This window comes from Solanum pennellii, chromosome 1 (genome assembly GCF_001406875.1).
Source record: "Solanum pennellii chromosome 1, SPENNV200".
NCBI lineage: Eukaryota > Viridiplantae > Streptophyta > Magnoliopsida > Solanales > Solanaceae > Solanum > Solanum pennellii.
Genome location: NC_028637.1, coordinates 33,886,887 through 33,896,362, shown reverse-complemented (window position 1 = coordinate 33,896,362; position 9,476 = coordinate 33,886,887). Strand labels below are relative to the sequence as shown.

The 9,476-nt window shown below is 29.9% G+C and overlaps 1 pseudogene; it reads left to right on the top strand.

The window, feature by feature from the left end:
- Positions 1-2,523: 2,523 nt before the first annotated feature.
- Positions 2,524-4,388, top strand: LOC107011482 (annotated as a pseudogene).
- Positions 4,389-9,476: the final 5,088 nt, after the last annotated feature.

Genomic DNA, 9,476 nt, shown 5'->3' with positions numbered 1-9,476 from the left:
ATTTGACCTTTTTATGAATATTCCATGAACTTGAGGAATATTTGAGATGTGTTTCAAGCTAAGGGGATATAGTGCCCTTTATATAGGGTTGAGTAGCCTCCAACAATCCTGTTTGAAATTGAACACATTTTGTAGACTCCCAACTCGAATTCAACATATCTTGTACACTCTGTTTGGATCATTCTTACCCATTGTTTCATAATTTATTATATTGTATTGTATTCTATTGTAATGTATTGTATTGTAGATACAATGTGTGACGTGATTTTGTTGTCGTTTAATAACATTTTAATTATTTGGTTTGATTGTGTCGAACTGTATTGTAATTTATAAATTTACTAAAATATCCTTAAATATTCTAGGGTAAGAGGTTTGACTAGAATTAAATAATATAAGGTAAAGGATGATATAATATTTTGAAATATTATGTAATTAAAGATATAATTAAAAATGAAATTAAGTAACAATGGGAACCCACCAAATCGGTTGTTCCATAAAATAGGAGGTTTCATCGTTACGTAACAATGAAATTTAACAATACTGTAGTTTAAGAAACAATCAAAACAAACATTGTAGGTATAGTAATGATACAATATAATACAATGAGTAATAATGATCCAAACAAAGTGGTAGAGTCTCACAAAATTTCAATATCTACAATAAGATATAGAACATATTTCATTTATGAAAGAAAAATTCCTAGCGATCCATAATGTAAATGAATAATTTTTTCTAGTATATAGAAAGAGGAATTGGGTACAGAGGGCAAAATAGACATTTCAAAAAGTCGAGAAATAAAGAGGAGAATACTCTTTTTTTCCTAAAGAAAAAATTCGAGATGTAAAATATGTTTTTACCCTTACGCCATAGATATATGTACTAATACTAACATTAGTTAGTTACATATAAACATGGATGATATAAGAATCACCTTAAACTACTAGTCTTTCAGAATATTTATTTGATATTCTTTCTTTCTACTGTGTACTTAAAAATGATATTATTAATATTTAATAATAATTTCAGGTTAATTTTAATTTTATTCTTAATATGATAATTATACAAAATATTTTTGAAATCAAAAGTTTTTTTTATTATACAAATTATATATCTAATCAAACCCCGACAAATAATTTAAATCGAAAGAACATTATTTTCATAATATTGATATCAAGACTCTAAATCTCTAATAATCACAAACAATATTAGAGGTGGCGCTAAAAGATTACATAATGATTTTTGCCAAATCCAATAGCTTTATAGTTTGTCTTTTATTAGCTTACTAAATATATAGAAAAAGTTACATTCAAAACTCAGTTACTTACATCTAATATTAGTTATCCTAATATCTAGAACTCATAAAATTTGAATCTACACTCGACCCTAAGTATGATTAGCAATGTTCTTGCTAATCATATATACAAAGTAAATTTTAGAACAAGAAAGATTGAACTCTTAACTAAATAAAGAAATAACTTTTATGAAGATAATATATATTCAAATAAGTAAGCTCACATGTCAAAATTGTTTTAATTGCACACGAATAATAGAGTTGCGTTTAAAAAAAAACATGTATTTTTCTTTGAAGAAAGAACAAAATTATTTAACTCTCAATTTGTGTGAGCCACTAGCAAGTTTTAGCTTAATGTGATAAGAAAGAACTGCATTTTGGATACTTATTACAATGTGCTTTGGATTTGGTTTTGGTTAATCATCAAAAATATATATTTTTGAAAGAGTATTTGAAAAGGCAATTTTCGAGTTTTGAATGGATTATAAAACTATTCCATATATGAAGATAGTTTTTTCCTAAAAAGTACCCCTTTCCTGTTACTTTATTTGACACTCTTTCATTTAAAATTCGTTTTAAAAGTTATACATATTTAATTAATGAAAGACATTATATTTTTATAAATGTTAAAAGATTTTTTTTTTAAGGCGATGATAAATTGGAAATAGTCTTTTCATCTCTAAGATAGAGATAAGATAAACTTTATCCTTTCCAGATCCTACTTTGTGAGATTATATATATGTTAATATTATGCAATATTTGAATTGATTAGTAATAAAATATTTATAACTACATATGTAATGACAGGTATAGAATTAAAATTTTAAAAGTTTTCTATCTTAAATTTCATCTAGACCGAATTATAAATTACTCCCTCTTTTTTCGATTTACCTGTCAAATATTTTAAATTTGATTTCTATTTTTACATGTCATTTGTGACAAATTAAGGAAGAAATATCTTTTTTCTATTGAAAAGTGTAGTGAGTGAATATATTTGAGACCCTTTTAATTAATAAGGGTAAAATGACAAACTCATTATATCAGTCATTTTTTTTTAATATATATGTCAAGTTAAAATTTGCCAAGTAAAATCAAAACGAAAAGAGTAAAATAGATAGAATAAGTAAATACAACTTAGGAACTTGATCAAATAATTATCTAAATCTTAACACATTATAATCCCATACTGTGTATATACTAAAATGATGGCATATTGTGTGTATATATAACCCTCTCAAAGTCCCTAATTTTTTGCCATTCTACCAAGTTTCTACTCCACTAATCTCTCTCCAAAACCACAATACTAACGTATTGTGTTAATGATGAAAAATAAAAATGGGGTCATTAATAGGTCATGGTATTTGGCATTTGCTCAACCACATAATTACATGCTTTCCACCCAAAATCCTACACTTCCTTACCATGGTTCCCAGCTCCAAAAATCAGGTATTTAAAGCATTGTTTGATTAATCACAATATTTTTAAAGATTTAAATTTGATGGGTTCAGCTCATAAGATTTTTAGCACTTAAATTGTACGTTGTATTTTTTATTAGAGGTTTTTTTTTACTATTTATGAAACTTTGAAAATTTGAATTTAACAAGTTCGACCTTTAGAATTCTTAAGCTTTAAGTCATTGTACATTTGATTTATTAAAGTTAACTAGTTCGAATTTTAAAATTCTTAGGCTTCAGGTATATATTGTACTTTTGATAAGATATTTTCTTGATTAATTAAAGTACTTTCAAGACTTAAATTTAACAAGTTCGAATTTTAAAACTCTTAGGCTTTTAACTCATGATTGTACTTCTTATAAGAGATATTCTTGATTATTTTGAGCATTTTCAAGAACTAAATTTAATGATTTTAACCTCTAATTCCTAGTCTTTAAATCATTGTACTTTTGATTAGAGATTCTCTTGATTATTCACAACAATTTCAAGATTTAAACTTAACGAGTTTAGTCTTTAAAATTCCTTGGCTTTAACTCATTGTACTTTTGATAAGTAATTTTCTTAATCATTTAGAACAGTTTCAAGATTTAAATTTAATGAGTTCAAGTTTTAAAATGCTTGGTCTTTAACTCATTGTACTTTTGGAATCAGGTACGTGGAGCTTTATATGATTCTGTTTGGCACCTTAGTCTCCATATCAATGGAACTCTTCATTGGTCCATCAAAACACCAACCTTTTGACTCTGATGGAACCATACCTTCATATCATCTCCATAACTTTGAACATGCAAATATCTCCCTTACTTTCTTTGTCTATGCATCCTTTTCGATCTTATTCGACAAAATCATCCCTTCAACCTCAGCTCAAAATGGACTTACATTATTTCTTGGAGCTGTTGCTTTTGGTCAAGAACTCCTTCTTTTCCATCTTCATTCTACTAACCATATGGGTGTTGAAAGACAATACCATTGGCTTCTCCAAATTGTCATCTTTTCGTCTTTCTTTTGGGAATTCCTTTCCCTAAAAGTTTCTTGAATAGTTTTGTGAGGTCTTATAGCATTATGTTTCAAGGAATCTGGATGATGCTCATAGGTGTCATGCTTTGGACTCCAGAGTTCATCTCAAAAGGTTGCTTTCTCAACTTTGAAGAAGGGCATAAAGCGGTTAGATGTCATAAGAAGGAAGCACTTGAAAGAGCAAAGGCATTACTAAATGTCCAATTTAGTTGGTACTTGGTTGGATAACTGTTTTTACACTCTCACTTTATTTGGTTCTAGTCAAGGCTTTTAGGGAAAATGTTGAGTGCTTGTCTTTAATAAGCAAATTTGAGGAGGAGGATTTATTTGAAGATGTTGAAGCTCAGAAGAAAAGACTTGTCAGCCATATTGGTGAGCAAAAGAGTTTTGTTGAAAAGGGAAAAAGAGAGAATAATTAGAAATGGAATGTTTGTCTGATCTTGTGTGGTGAGTGTGTGTTGTTGGGATGTAGAAGAAAAATAAATATATCCTGATTGGCATGTTGTATTTATTCATTTGATCGAAGCCTAGTAAAATAAAAAAACTAAAAGGGTGTGGGAGAAAAGTTTATTGTTGGAAGGATTTTTTTAATTAATAAACATATTCCATATTGTAGTTCTATATAATTTAAAAGGCTTTTTAAGATTCATTATAGAGATGATATTTTTAAAACTCACATGTACGGTTAAATTCTGTGCGGCTTACACTTTAATTTAAGTGTCCGATTGCACGTTCTAAACACATCTAAAGTTCACTACTCTGTACTTGCTCAACAGGTCCTACTTCAAAATTCTTTAATATATAAATGAATAATATAAGTTCAATTTATTCATAAAATGTGGAGATGGAGAATAATTCAAATAACGAGCTGTAATATTACATAACTATTACTATGAACTTACTGAGGGTAATAATTCAAATAATGAGTCATATTATTGTATAATTATTATTGAGAACATTATGAGGATGAATATCATGTTCAATATTGTATTATAATGCAGCTCTATATATTTTAAAAGGGTTTTGTCTGGGACTCGTCCTTAAGAGGGTACTTGTAAAATGTTCTAAGACTCACATATGTGACTTAGTTATGTAAGGTCTGTTAGGACCGAAAATAAGCAGGTGTAATGCGGAAGCTAGCAACGCAAATCTCGAAAGACTACGAGTAAGAAGACAACGAGAAATATATCAAAAGACACAAAGATTTAACGTGGTTCGGTCAATCGACCTACGTCCACAAAGGAGATGAGCAATCCACTATAAATATGAGAGTACAAAATACAGAGCGAAACAACCTCAACCAATTCACTCGGAATGCATGGGAGGTTCACACAAGTGATAACGTATCAAGCTTGTGACCCACAAATTCTCCCCCTAACCAAAACTCTCAAAGCCCTTTAAGACTACATTGTGAATGCTAATTAAGTTAGAAGGAACATTCCTCTATTTATAGAGTCCTAATCCTTTTTCCTACCATAAAAAGGATTAGTCAATTCAAAACTTTTTCCTAAAAGGAAAACATATTTATGGTAAGAAATCAGGGCAAATAAAACCCAACAAATCTCCCCCTTGGCCTGAATTTCTGACAAAATAAATTTGTCCACCTTCTGCACTTAATCTTCAACAACTTTCTTCTACTCTCCATAATCTCCTTTGCAAAATTTTTGTCTCAACACAGAGAAACTCTCTGAAACAATTTCTCCAACAAAATCTTCATTACTGTCAAAAAGGTTGCAGCTAGAACTACACCCGTCAAGATGAACACCTCCTTCTAACCTGGTTCAATCATCGATTATCGAACCACTAAACCTGAATCCATCATTGAATCTGGCTCTGATACCACTTGTTAGGACCGAAAATAAGCAGGTGTAATGCGGAAGCTAGCAATGCAAATCTCGAAAGACTACGAGTAAGAAGACAACGAGAAATATATCAAAAGACACAATGATTTAACGTGGTTCGGTCAATCGACCTACGTCCACAAAGGAGATGAGCAATCCACTATAAATATGAGAGTACAAAATACAGGGGGAAACAACCTCAACCAGTTTACTCGGAATACATGGGAGGTTCACACAAGTGATAACGTATCAAGCTTGTGACCCACAAATTCTCCCCCTAACCGAAACTCTCAAAGCCCTTTAAGACTACATTGTGAATGCTAATTAAGTTAGAAGGAACATTCCTCTATTTATAGAGTTCTAAACCTTTTTCCTACCAGAAAAAGGATTAGTCAATTCAAAACCTTTTCCTAAAAGGAAAACATATTTATGGTAAGAAATCAGGGCAAATAAAACCCAACAAGGTCTACGCTTTAATATATGTGTCCTAATGTACGCCTTAAACACACATAAACCTTAATGCCCGGGATTTGTTCAATACTCCAATTGTCCCTATTTAGTTGTTCACTTTAAAAGTGACTCATATATTAAGACACCAATTATTATCATAGGTCCGTTACAATTTTACTCTTAACTTAAAAGATTATGCAACTCTCCAAGTATAATAAATGTATTTTCTGGTTACAAAAAGCATGCATTACAACTTAGTAGTACTAGAAATTTTTTTGAATTAAATAAGGACATTTAGGAAATTTTTTTTGTCCTTTCTTGATTTGTTAAAATGGACAAGTAAATAGGGACATATATAAAAGGAAATGGACAAGTAAATAGGGACAGAGGAAGTAGTTCCTATATAATGGACAAGTTAATGTGAAGATTGAGGAAAATTCAAATAAAGAGCCACTATATTACATAATTATTATTATGAACATCGTGAGGGTAATAATTCAAATAACGAGTCAAATTATTTTATAATTGTTATTGAGAACATTGTGAGGCTATATAGCATTTTAACAACCCTCTGAAAATATGAAGACAACCAAATTTGTATTGTCACTTTCTATTGGTCTTGTCACAACCAAAAATCACATTAGTTGTAATGACACCTATTCTTAATCCTATAAGCGAAACTGAAGCTGATTTCAATTTCATTAACCATTTATTGCAGAAAGGTTAAGTGAGAACAACATCAAAGTTATTAGTTGATGGAGTCTCATAATCAAAATCACGCGGAACAAGAAAATACACCTCTAAAATTGAGTGTCTTAAGTACAAGGGTTTACAAACTATAAAAATTAAAGTATGATAAGTCTCAATAAAATTATCTTGAAATAAAAGGAAAAAATGTGATAGCAATGCATAATAAGTCCAACTGAAACAAGTGACTGAACAAATGAATGTGGAATAGCAAAAAGCAAAGGAGGAAAAGTAATAATAATTATTATTGTGGTAATTATAAAGGAAGAATTTATGGATTCTCAAAATGATCTGTAAAAAAGGATGAATGAATTTTTTTTTTGATAAATAGCTTGAAAGATCATTGTTCACTCAACTATCGTGTGATTTAAATAAGTTTTATAATTTTTATCAAAATATATAGTAGGAGTAAAAAAATTTCAAGGCATAACAATGAATGGCTTAAATAAAAGATGAAGCATGTAAAATAATTATAATCCTTTTTTAAAAAAAGAATGCAATTTGTGATAATCATCGTGAATAATCACTCATTCTTAAAAATGAAAGTGTAAAGATGTGATAAAAAAATATATAAGAATTTGTTATATATGATTGATAAATATCATAACTCACATCTATAAGAGATTTGCGAAAAATAAAAACAAAAGTTAGCATATCATACCTTTGATTATGTACTAAGGTATGCTACAACTATTACAAGTCATATCATGAACTATTTGTCATGAGTGTGTGGGCACCTCTCTTACACCATCAAGACAAATCATCTTACTCAACTCACAACAAGGATAAATGCAGAAGCAAAATTGAGATTAAGAACTAAACATAACATAAGTTTGCGAAACTCATAATATATCGCAATATTTTCCAAAATCAATTATCACATGTACAAGCCACTAAGTATTTCAACAGATCCAAAAGAAATACAAGTTTGAATGTCTTCACATCTAAAATATATTAAGGACATAATAAGAGAGTAAACGACGTCTGTCGAGAAGACAAATAGCTACCTCACGAACTCCAAAAGTAAGCCTCAAATAAAGATGTGAGAGGATGATCAACATGATTCAGGATCGTAACTTACAAAAGTGTAGAAAGCAAGAAAATAAGTAACAAAACAATAACAATTCTCAACAAGCTTTGCAAGTTGATCATAAGTAAAGCAATATCGAACACTAGTCCCTGACATATCAACTGAACCTCCACAAGCTAAAACCTACACTGTGAACACCTAATTTTTAACGTCTTTATTCTACTCCTACAATATATAGTAAGGTCATTTCTTTCTCTCTTTTTTTGTATTTTATATTTTTATTTATTTGTCTTTGCTTGTTTTGTCTTTTTTAATTGACCCATATGACTTAATGTTGATTGAATTGGACTAATTTAGACCCAATTCTGATAGCCTAATAAATTCTAGATCCAGTCCAATAACAATTGTTAAGATTGATTCTCAATCATTCATAACATTTTGATCCAAGGGCTCTTATGTGATCCTACAAAAAAAAACACAAAACTCCAAAAATCAAAATTTTGGCCTTATTTTGATTTTATTTTTCTTTTCCCTTGCTTCCACCTACTACCATCACCGCCGACCACCACGCCATAGCCGGAAGATCATTCCAAAGTTGACCAGTTTTTCCTTTTATCCTCCTCTACACAAATTCACAGACCATTCATCTTTATCCATAGTCAAACGTCATAAATCTAAGGAAATCGAACACAAATCATCACTTTTCTTTAGATTTATAAAGTTTCAGTCACCCCCACCACATACCCTTCATATAAATGCATAAGCTCTTCAAGGGATAGCTGTTGATATAAATTTTATGTCAATTCCGTCAAAAAGAATTCGGCGACCCTCATTCACACGAAAATTTAAGTCAATATTTTTCTCCTCTCATCCTCTATCCGAATCCGCCACTATCACAAACTTTCTTAACCATATAAGTCATTTTCATGTTGGACTTTGTATTATTTTTTTAGTGTTTTAGGTTTTGTCATGTTTAAATTTTGCTTGAATTTTATTATTTTTTATTTTATTTTTCTTATCCCCTTGCTTCCACCTACCACTACCACTGTCGGCGGTCCACCACCCCATGGCCAGAAAATCTTTTCATAATTTTTTTTCTTTCTTTCACTCTCCTCTACACAAATTCACATATCATTCACATTTATCCGTAGCCAAACGTCATAGATCTAAGAAAAAGAGAATACAAATCATCACTTTAATTTTTCTATATCACCCTTATCCAATATCCTTCACATAAATGTGTAGATCTCTTCAAGGGCTATCTTTTAATTTATTTTCATGTCAAAATTCTGGCAAAAAAAATTCCAGTGAAGTTTTTTGGCTACTCTTATTCACCCAAAAATTTAAATAATCTTTTTCTCCGCTAATCCTCTATCTGAATCCGTCAGTATAACAACCTTTATCAACCATATAAATCGTTTTGATGCCGGATATTTATATTATTATTTAGTGTTCTTTAAATTTTATCCTGTTGAAGTTAATCTTGAATTTTATTTTTTTTATTTTTTTATTTTCTGTCTTATTTGTTGTGTTTGATCTTCAAGATAGGTTAGATGTTTGAATTTTGTGTTAGTGGATTGGTTCTTCATTTAATTTTTGGGTCATGTTCAAATGGCTCTACCTTTTGGGCCTATGTTAATGTTTTA